This window comes from Tachypleus tridentatus, chromosome 8, assembly GCF_004210375.1.
Source record: "Tachypleus tridentatus isolate NWPU-2018 chromosome 8, ASM421037v1, whole genome shotgun sequence".
NCBI lineage: Eukaryota > Metazoa > Arthropoda > Merostomata > Xiphosura > Limulidae > Tachypleus > Tachypleus tridentatus.
This window is the reverse complement of record NC_134832.1, coordinates 132,627,870-132,639,975: the sequence shown is the minus strand read 5'-3', so window position 1 is coordinate 132,639,975 and position 12,106 is coordinate 132,627,870. Positions and strand designations below refer to the sequence as shown.

Here is a 12,106-nt window from a genome sequence, read left to right as displayed (position 1 = left end):
ATTTCATTGAATAGGAGAAAAAAATTAAGTTTTTACAGATGAGTTGTGATGTAATGTTTACTTTGGGAATTTATTCAAACTAAAAAATTATTTACTAAAAATAACAAGACTTTAGTTCAACATGTGTTTGTGTATTTGCCTGCTTGTCCTGTTTGTAATTAATCAACAGACATGAATAAATACAGATTGCTTTATCTTACTATACTTTTGAACGAGTTGCGTGACCCCCCGAGCATGGAAACTCAGCGAGTGTGATACATGAGAAACGACGAAGAGTATGCAAGGTGACAAGCATTGCTACTGGAAGTGTAGAAAATAATAAAGTGAAATAATCAAAATATTTAGTATTTTATATTATTTATAAGATCATTCAGTAATATCGGAAACTTAAAATCAATTCAAATTTTTGAATAGACGAAATTAATTTATTGAAAGTTTCTGAAATGTGTTACACATGCCTGCATAAGTTTAATAAGATTTTGTTTGAAGATATTTTATATTAATGATAATAAGATACATGGGAGTGCCTTGAACAAAAGATTTAAAAAAGTGTTGACTTAGTTTGTTTAAACATTGCAGACTGTTTCCAGTTGTTTAGATCTTAAAACTAAGCTTAGAAACTTCAACATCATACTAGATGTCTGTGTAACCCTTAACTGCCCCACAGAGGCATAGCAGAATGCCTCCAGACTTCCACCGCTAGAAATAAGGTTTCGATACCCGTGGTGAGCAGAGTACAGATAGCCTTTGTGTCGTTTCGTTTTGTGTAGTTCAAACTAACTACTTAGTACTTGTTTGTCCAATAAAAACTTAGACCACACGTATATGAAGTTTTATTCATACCACATTCATCCTTTAATTCAGTTTTACATTTCACACCATTAATTATATGAATTAATTTTAATTGTCAATTAAACGCCATAGTTAAACATAGGGCAAACTTATTATTTCTCTATGCCCCTTTTTTATTATTTGCAATTTAGTACATCCAGAAATTTGAAGTCTATTACCATATTTACAATACATATACTATCTATTATCTTAGATTGATACCTTCTGTCAGTTGCTATTTCTTTTAAATATGTTAATTCTAATATCAAATATTAATCATACGGAGAAACATTAATAACCCTATACACAAAATACGGAAATAAGGACTTTTATGTGACCATGGGTAACACGATCTCACTGTTTGTCTTACGTATCTATGAGGGTATTACGTTTAGCGCCTCCCCCACCACCGCTAGTACAGCGGTAAGTCTACGGATTTACAACGCTAAAATCAGGGGTTCGATTCCCCTCGGTGAGCTCAGCAAATAGCCCGATGTGGCTTTGCTATAAGAAAACACACACGTTTTGCTTGTAAGTATATAGATATATATTTATAATTCATTATACAGTTTATTTTTTAAAAAATGTCTTTACTTTTGTTTGTTTGTTTTCGAATTTCGCACAAAGCTACTCGAGGGTTATCTGTGCTAGCCGTCTCTAATTTAGTAGTTTAAGACTAGAGGGAAGGCAGCTAGTCATCACCACCCACCGCCAACTCTTGGGTTACTCTTTTACCAACGACCGTCACATTGTAACGCCCCCACGGCTGAGAGGGCGAGCATGTTTGGCCGATTCGGGCGCGAACCCGCAACCCTCGGATTACGAAGTGCACGCCTTAACGCGCTAGGCCATGCCAGGCCCGTCTTTACTTGGTAAAGTATTTAATGTACTATTCTACCAATCAAAGTACGTTTGTATTTATTTGTACTAATCTCCACTGTTTGTTCGATTTGTTTGTAATAGCCACATAACACAGTGCTTTTCAGAAAGTGCTTGGCTGGCTGTCGCCCCTCCTCAACATCTCTTTCGAGAAAGGAGTTTTCTAACGAGTTATTTCCAATAACTAAATAATGAAGAAAAACCTGACACAAAACTAACGGATTAAACTTGAAATCATAACGGTGTGTTTAAGTAGCTTGAGAGTTGAGAATTAGTTTTGATGAAAGTGAATTGAAGTTTGGTACTTTCTGGCTACGCCTTCAGAAGTATGATTCTGCTGTATACAGCACACACGTACAAAGTCAACACCCACAATCATTTGATATTATCATTCCAAACAAACTTCCCACTTGTTTTTTCAACAGTAAACAGATGTAAGTGGTTGACCTATCCCACTAATCACACGAAAAACTGTTGTTACACTATCAAACCACCCAGACTTGGAGAACTGTTATTGCGCTATCAAACTAGCCAAACATGGGGAAACGTTTATTGCACTATCAAACTACCCACACACAGGGAACCGTTATTGCACTATCAAACTACTTAAACATGGGGGGATTGTTATTGAACTATCACAACACCCAAACGTGGGAAACTATTATTGCATTATCACACTACCCACACACGGGGAAATGTCATTGCACTATCACACTACCCACACACGGGGAAATGTAATTGCACTATCACACTACCCACACACGGGGAAATGTCATTGCACTATTACACACTCATACATTCAGAAAGTGTTGCTTTTACATTATGTCATTGCATTATCACATTACCCACACACAGGGTACTGTCATTGCATTATCACACTACCCACACACGGGGAAATGTCGTTGCACTATTACACCTCATACATTCAGAAATGTGTTGCTTTTTACATTATACCTATTTTATCATTATGACATTACCCACACACAGGGTACATTCATTGCATTATCACACTACCCAGACACGGGGAAATGTCGTTGCACTATTACACCTCATACACTCAGAAATTTGTTGCTTCTTACATTACACCTATTTTCACGATTACCTAAACCTTACTTTACATAATAAAAAGCCTTATACAGTCACAAAAATTACGCATACGTGGAAGACTTTCAATGCAGCATTAACTTTTTACTGAATACGTTTGCCACTTATGTTGTACTAAAAACGCCCACGCTAGTTCCTTGCACTAATACAAGCTGCTTAGTGGAATTTGAAAACTCCCAGTGGCTAATAAAAAATAAATAAATAAAAGATTTCCCCTGTAAGCATATCCTATTCTTTCTTGTCAAAAAGTTACTCACCCTGTCTAAAAATACATCACAAGGTTAAACTAGCTCGTATAACTAGTTTCTCTATCCGCATTATCGTACGTGGCACCTTCTTTAACAGTTTTATTTGGCTAATTTCGTATTATCCCACCTTTACAGAGACCTAAAGATCTTATGTGGTTTGTTGCACAATAAATAGTTTTTTGTTTTGTTTTTTTGGTTTGGAGGTTTAGAAGTTTTTAAATCAATAACACCGGGAAGATTAAAGTAGAGAAGCGAGTGTAAAAATGCAAAATACTCGTTGTTAAGTTTAGCACGTGCGAAATGCACCAGACAAACTAGGTGAAAACCCGCTTTATGTTGTTCGAAGTGATTCATGAATAAGTGAGGGTGTGACTAACAACAAACGGAAAGACCTACACGGTTCAGAAGTAAGGTTTATTCACAAGAAAAACGAAGATGAATAGTGTAACAACGAGGAATCGTGTATCAGTAACTTTTCTCTCTATCAGCAGTTGTGCACATTCGTAGTCGGAAAGTAAGTCACAAAACTAACGGTTATATTGGATTTTGTTATTAATTTTTGCCTTGTTTTCTTGTTACGTACAAATTTAAATATTGGATAATGCATGCTGTACCGTCCTCCTATAGGACAACGGTGATTTTACAGGATACAAAGGTTAAAAATCCAGGGTTCGACTTCTTTCAATGACCACAGTAAACAGCATAATTTCTGGCATTATAAACCTTCGGACTTAGCCTTATTCTACTGAGAGGCATTGCATTTTGATAGACATTCATAATAGGCGTGTAATAGAGAGACAATGGTTAATATTCTAATGGATAATTTAAGGAATTTCAATATCGATTCCATTTACTATAGCAAGTTATTTTATAAAAGAAAGTAAATAAATCCCCTCTTAAAAACAAAAAAAAAATTCAAGCGCCTTCAGCAGGTAAATCCCCTTTTTTCTTAATTTCATATTCCCCCTTTATCAAAGAAAGATGTTTTATCTTTAAATAAGGCAAAGTAAAAAATAAGTGAAATATTACATGTTTCTGAATACATAAAATACTTCTTAGTTATGTTTCTTCCAATTCCTATCTGACATCGTCTTTTCAATGCTTTAAAAATTTGTATTTTGAGATATTTCGTCTTCTTAACAAAATTAAATAGATTGATATAATAATACAGACGAATATTCTGTTAAAATATCGCACCAAGCTTCATTAGTGATTTCTATAGAGAAATATGTTACTGTTAACAAGTCCGTTAACCTAATTTTGTTCAGAAATATAATATAGCATGAAGTTATCAAAGAAAATTATGCATTATTTCGTTTCATTGTTCGACACCAGTCTTTAAAGAAACAGTCGCTGATTGTTTTAAAATCGTCTTCAAACTAACCGAAACAAATCTAGTGCGACTAATCTACGGATGAGTCGTTGTTGTTTTAATGATATCTGCGAAAACTAGTGCGACTAATTTACGGATGATACGTTGTTGTTTTAATGATATCTGCCTTTATGCTTGTGTTTCCAAACAAGTGTAGTGTCACAGTTCAACGTCTGAACTATATCAGAAATGTTTCTGCTGCATGAGCCTTAACGATGCGTGCTGCACGTGCACTTCTATTACAGTAACACCAAGACTCTATATTTTCTTCCCAGAACAGCTGAGTAGTTTTCTTCGGGATGATTTTTTTTTTTCACTCGAATTAATGTTTAAGATAATCTTCCAGCGGCTCGGCATGGCTAAGTGGTTAAAGCACTCGACTCCTACTCTGACGGTTGCAGGTTCAAATCCTAACAGGTATGCTTGTTCTTTCAGCTGTAGGGGTGTTAAAATGTGACGGTTTATTCCGCTATTCGTTGGAAAAAAAGAGTAGCCCTATAGATAGCGGTTATTGTGTTGATCAGCAGCCTTCTCTCTAGTCTTACACTACTAAATTAGAGACGGCTAGTACAGATAGCCCTCGTGTAGCTGTGCGCGAAATTAAAAGAAACAAATCCGCCACGGATCAAATAGTTCGAACGAACGAGGTTATTTCAGTTATTCCACCAACATTTCATTTCTTTCTTTCGCCCTAGCATATGACTATTAGTTTTGTAGTGATGTTCGTTTGGAAGTTGGGGAATATTAATTGTCAAAATTAGCTTGATCTTCTATGAATTAAATTCGCTTTTTTAGGTAGAAGTTAGAAAGAATGCCATATAAATGAACCATTATAACAAGTACAATAATGTACGTTTATATACAAAAAAGCTCGTTTGGGCTGAAAACACTTTTACATAGAAGAGCGAACAACGTTTTCGACCTTCTATGTAAAAGTGTTTTCAGCCCAAACGAGCCGTTTTGCATATAAATTTCTCAACAAGTGGGTTTCTCGTCATCACTGACAACAATGTACGGTTCTGTGTCTTCTACAATGATACTAAAATATTATTAAAAGTTCTGTTATGAATTACCAGAAGAGATAACGCATTATATATATAAACAACTTTCAGTAATATATTTCCCGGAAAATAATTTGCTATTGAAACTTCCTGTTACTGTTTTATATAACTATTTACAACATACACAATTATATAATGACTTTTTTCTACTTGATAATTCAATTCTACATTTTGAAATAGTTTTACGGAAAGTTTCTTTTCATAGTATTTTCATACTTGGGCAATTTAGTCATACAAAGAGAGATACTTGGATATCTTGAACAGAGTTGCATAGGATTGGATAAAGGATTGTGATACGTAATGACACGCACTGCACGTGTTTTCTCGACGAATCGTGTTGAAACGTTTAGTTTCAAGTAATGATTTTTTTAGTAACCTCCTGAGACGTTCTAGGCGAGTGTTGTACAGCACCATTTCAACATTCAAACGGTCATATTTAAACTCGTGTTATGTCAGCCTCTGGTTTTAACTATGAATGTTAGCTCCTTGTAGACGTTCTCCAATAACTAATTAATATATATATATATATATATATTCCTTTGAACTGTTAGCATCTGTAAATTCAGCAATACGTTTTTTCAATACCACTGCCGTGCACCATAAATACTGAAGGTGAGTGTTATAAGTGAATACTTATCAAAAGTAATACACCGTATTATACTTGATCAAAACATCTGAACTTCATTGGTTAGTATAAAAATAGTATAGACTGCTGACGAAAATTTAAAAGACACCTTATGAATAGTAAAAATTCCATTTTACCAGATTATATCATTCCTATAAATATATCGAAATAAGTCATTAAAACTTTGTTAACAATCTAATAACCTATTCATTATCGTTCCGTTACTTTGAAGCTAATTCTTTCTGCTTCACTGAATATTTGGTTAATGTGTTAGAAATATTTGTTTTAACAAGAAATGAAAATATAAAGGTTTCTCCAGTAATAGATACGCGGGAAAAGAGCATCTCATTTGAATGAAAGCAATATTTGTTAAAGAAATATTGAATGTGAATCAAACGTCCACTTCGAGGCGCTCCCAGTGGCTCAGCGGTATGTCTACAGACCTACAACGCTAAAAACCGGGTTTCGATACCCGTGATGGGCAGAGCACAGATAGCTTTGTGCTTAATTCAAAACAAGAACCACTTCGAGGCGCCATCTCATGGAATATATATATACACATATATAAAATGGATAATAATAGTTCAAAATATTTCCAAATATGTCTATAGAAATTATGTAGTGCCCTATATTACTAGTGTTGTATTGCCCGCATTCGAAATGTTATTCAGAAAACTGTCTTACTTGCGAAACTTACTCTATAAGATTAAGTTTTATATGAACAGTACTAATTCAAAACGATTATTGATACTCTTGATGACGAGAAACCCACTTGAAGTAAAACGTATCTCAGAACGGCTGGTATGGGTATTAACACTTTTACTAATTATGCAGAGAACATAAACCAATAAAAGTGTTAATACCCATACCAGCGTTCTGAGATACAATGGTTATTACTGATAATACTTTCTCCGTTTATTGGTTTTCTCGTTTGTTTTGTTCGGCTATTAATATAATTAAAACAGTAACGTGTGTGCGTGCGTGCGTGGGAAACTTTTAAACTTTATTAAACGATACATAAATGGAACTAGGTGTAGGGAAGTACGGGTGATGTCACCATCTGCGTGGGGGAGAGGCTGGTATAGATAGTACTGTGAATTAGAAAGTGAAGGCTACTTAAGAAATGGGCCTGTCATTCCCCATACCTTCATTTCAGACAGAAGTGCTCATATGTTAAGGAGTATGTGAATTTCTTCACTTGTTTAGACTCTGAGAGTACCTCTGCAGTCAACCTGTTGTGGTTTTAATACTTGCTTTCGGTACTCAAGTTATAAAAGTACCGTTAGATTTGATGTCTATTACCAGAAAAGTATAACGATTTGTCATTTTAAAGCAGACATTTCGATTCCAAGTGTGTATTGTACTAGAGGTGTTTGGTGGGTATAACGTTTTATAGAATATGTTTAACCCACTTAGTTTTAACCCCACAGTCACTAAGATGCCCCGCACGGCCATGAGATTCATTCAGAATATTACGTACCTAACGTCACACGTGGGTAGTCTAGGCTTATTACTTAACTATCTTAATTACTTTAGGCTTAAAGCCTATACGATATGTATCTAGATACATACGTTTTTACCAACAGTTTTTTCAAAGTCTGACAGTCTTGTCTGTAAAATGGTTGACAAAAAAACAGTCGACTGCGAAAAATATTACAGAGATAAGTACTATATTTTTTTTATTTTTCTTATCTGTTCTCTATTTATTATTATAAAAGTAATTAGCGTGCAAAAATTAGAATCATTAGCTTGTCCAGAAATAAATGTCAACTCTCACAATGAGAATTCCGATACTGCCATTGTTTGTCTGGACAACCTAATAGAAAGTAAATCTAACGGATTAAATCAACCAACCAACTACTGTCGCTAAAAATGTGTCTTAATTGTCTGCTATTTCAACTCTACTCAGAGTAAGTTTCGCAATCCAAAGGCAGCATGGACAAGAAGAACTTTCGTCTGATTTTTCTCTACGACTTCAAACTTGGACGAAACGTTACCAAAATTACACAGAACACCAACCAGGCATTCGGCTATGGATTTGTTACCGAACATACACTTCAGTATTGGTTCCAAAGGTTTCGTCATGGAGATGAAAGTCTTGAAGACCACGAAGGTCGTGGAAGGAAGCCATCATTTATTAAAACACATGAAGGAAAGCAGTTGAGACAGACCCTTACAGAACAGTACGTGAACTTGCAGAAAAGTTAGGCTCAAGCAAATCAAGCATTGCCAACCACCTGAATGCGATTGAAAAGACCAAAAAGTTGGATAAGTGGGTTCCGCATAAGCTGACTGAAGATCAACAAAATCGGCGTTATACGATCTGTCAAGGATGACGCTCCAAAATTAAACGAATTGGGAATCAAAGTTTTGCCTCATTCACCTTATTCCCCAGTCCTTTCTCCTACATATTTTAATTTATTTCAAGCACTTTGACAACTTTTTGAACAATGAACGCTTTCAAAACCAGGCAGCTGCAGAAGAAGCTTTCAGGGAGTTCATTAGCCATAAAACCTCTGACTTCTACAGCAGGGGCATAAACAGCATCGTTACACGTTGGCAAAAGTGTGTTGAAGCAAATGGTGCTTACTTTGATTAAATCATATTTTACAACACTGGTTTATAATTTTCTAAACTTTGCAGTTCAGAAACGACATTTATTTCTGGACAACTTTATTTAGGCTAGATAAGATTAAATTAGGTATATTTTACAACATACCGCTCGCTAGAAGTGACACCTCGAGAGAAGCACGAGCGTTATATAATTTTATTGGTGTAAAATGTACTTCATGTTATCGTGTAACTTAACCTTTTATGGCGGGAATTTAAAAAAAAACACAGTTCAAAGTGCAATAAATCAATAAACTGTAATTAGAAAAAAGTACATAATATTAAACGCTTTAAGTTATACAGCATAAGCAAATGTGTTAGTTTTCTACTACAATTGAAAATAATTCTATAAATAAAAAGAGGTTACTTTTGATTTATTTATTTTTATGTGGCTACGATTCTGGTCAAACTGACCGACTTCACACAAAACTAAAGTAGTGAACGTAGCAGAGAAAATTTGAAGATTTATCGAAAAAGTTGGAAATTTATTTTGAAGATTTCAGAGATCACACAAAAGACACCTGTTAATGTTTAGAAGAAGAAAGTATTTTTAATTTCAACATAAATTTCAACTTACACTCGAAAACACTTATAATGTTTGCTGAAAGCTTTCGAAATTTCGTGAAGATGCATAAATCATATCGTATCGGACATTGTAGTGCTATATTGCGCACCCCTACTTTAAATATACGACTTTGCTTTATATTATATAAACTTTGTGCATTCAAATATAAAATATCGCAACAAAAATATGTTTAATATGCAAAACACTATTTTTCCATTAGTATATATTGAATTATCTGTTATCATAATTGTTTCGGTTACCAGTTTGAAAAAAAAACGGAAACATGGGATAAATGACGTCTGATTCATTTTGTAAAATATTATTACATATGTTTGTCAAGTATTGTATTAGCTTTCGTCAGCAATTGTTTTGAATTCGGAAATGTTTTGCGTTTAATCCTATTGCACAAAATAGCAGTAGTTAAAATAATTATTGTTCTTAACTAAGTTGAAGGACACCAAACAGGGATGTAAATACGAACTATCATGAAATTCAAGTGAAAGTGTCTGGAAAAGTGGGTTTAATAGTGTCAGGCTTATAGGCGAAGTTAAACATTTCCACCGTTCATTGCACCTCACTTGAAATACGACAAGTGTTCATTCACCAGTTTCTGAAAAATCACATTTATATTTACTATCTTTTCCCCTTTGATATAATAATAACTGTATTTTGTAAACGTTGATTACAGCAATTCTTGCGTTTGTTTGGTAACTTTTGAAGCAAGAGGTATTTTTAGAAATTTCATTTTATGCTAATGTATCAGTTTTTATTCGCATAAACCAAATGAGACAAATTTTTATGAACATGAAAACCGAAATATTCAGTTTTCTAAGGAGATTCGAACCGCACTATCAAATTGATAGATGTTACTGGGAAACCGGTTTTTGTGTATATGCTACAGTTACTGACACACCCTAATGAAAAACCAAGAGTGCGAAAACCACTTGGTTATTTATTAATTCTGGTGAATATTTTGTGAATAAATTGTAAATAAACTTCCATCTGTTCGTCTGTCTACCTAACATGAATATGTTAATAACAAAGAATGATTTATTTATTTTAACAGTAAATTAAGTTTAACAAATGTGTGTTCTCATGTAAGCAAAATTTTCGACAACAGTGATGACGTCAGATAGGAATCGCAAAATTTGATTTATGTTTTCGCTAAACTTCCTTTCGTAAAGAGAAGATGAATGAAACTGTTATTTAAATAATGGACACATGACAAATACTTATTATTAGTTTTATTTATGCAATTTATTACTGGCTGGTTCCCAAACTGTAGCCAAACAAACCATATCCGTATTGTAAGCAAATGCTTTTGTTAATGACCGGAACAAGATATTGTGTTGGAAGTTATCATATCATCTGATTTTTCTAATAAATCAAGTAGTTACTAAAGACTTTTAAAAATAAGAACAATCTTAACAATAAAATAACCTTGGGTTGATGTTTTATAATAAATATATATAATGTTGGCAATACTTCTTCCATACTTGCAATAAAGTCTGTGTCTGTTTGTTTGTTTTTGAATTTCGCACAAAGCTACTCGAGGGCTATCTACGCTAACCGTCCCTAATTTAGCAGTGTAAGACTAGAGGGAAGGCAGCTAGTCATCACCACCTACCGCAACTCGTGGGCTACTCTTTTACCAACGAATAGTGGGATTGATCGTCACATTATAACGCTCTCATGGCTGAAATGGAGAGCATGTTTGGCGCGATGGGGATGCGAACTCGCGACCCTCAGATTACGAGTTGCACGCCTTAACACGCTTGGCCATGGCGGGAAAGCCTATGTCATAACATGTTTCTTATCAGTCTACGAGAAGGACACGAATTTTTAAAGAAACAGTCATTTCGGAACGGAAACAATGCGTGATATCATTCACCTAGATTTTTTTTGTGAATAGTCACCTATTCTGTTTTGGTAGGATTAGAAAGGTAGTCATGTGACTCCTTTTTATCGATTTTACGCATCGCTAATTTTTAATAAAACAAATACTCCACTGCTACTTCGATTTCCGTCCTTAAAGTACAAATGTATACATTTAAATTTAAGATCCTGGTAGTTATGTTATTCAACTTGCAAACTACCGATCGCAGGTTCGAACCCAGTCACTAAACATGCTCGCCGTATAAGTTGTAGGGGCTTTAGAATGTGACAGTTAATTCAGTTTTACATTGTAAAAGAGTAGTCTAAGAGATGGTAATGTTGAGTAGATATCTCCCGCTTAGTCTATCATTTTAAACTATAAAAGACTAATGCAGATAGTCCTTGAGTAGCTTTGCACGAAAGTTAACAAACAAACAAAATATGAAGCTTTGATAACAGGTCATTTTCCAGGTTCATATTTACAACACTGTTAAATAATAAGTCAGTTTCTTCTCAGATGATTTTATCGAAAGCAAATCATGATAGCAATTAGATTTCAAAGTTCTTTTGGGAAAGCGGAAATGTTATGACGTGGTGTAATAGTTTTCGTAATGAGAAAGCAAAAACAAAATTATAAAATTTATAAAACCTCTCGGTGTTCCAGAACATTCCAAAACACTAAACAACAATCTCCACTTATAAAATATGCTAAAAAGTGTTTAAAATATTTAAAACCAAATCGGTTTCAAAGCAACGAATGAATAAGTAGAACTTAAATCTCAAGTGTTAACTTTTACAACTGTGCTAACTTTATTGTGATTTCTTCACCAGAATTAATAGTTTACACTAGTGATTCAAAACCCGTAGCACACATATCCTTGCGGTTATACAGATACCTTTCTGGCGGTAGTTCTTAATTTCACAAGGTAGGAATAT

The 12,106-nt window shown here is 34.3% G+C and overlaps 1 protein-coding gene across 6 annotated transcripts in view; it reads left to right on the top strand.

Moving 5' to 3' along the window:
• Positions 1-3,248: 3,248 nt before the first annotated feature.
• LOC143223517 (sodium-dependent transporter bedraggled-like) overlaps positions 3,249-12,106 on the top strand; it is a 62,198-nt gene continuing 53,340 nt past the window's right edge. For 3 of the 6 annotated variants that reach the window (XM_076451597.1, XM_076451599.1, XM_076451595.1), the window contains exon 1: positions 3,253-3,576. The gene's annotated coding sequence lies outside the window, so the exon portion shown is untranslated. Of the gene's footprint in view, positions 3,577-5,909; positions 6,108-12,106 lie in introns of those variants that run through there. The other 3 variants (XM_076451600.1, XM_076451598.1, XM_076451596.1) reach the window with 3 other exon arrangements.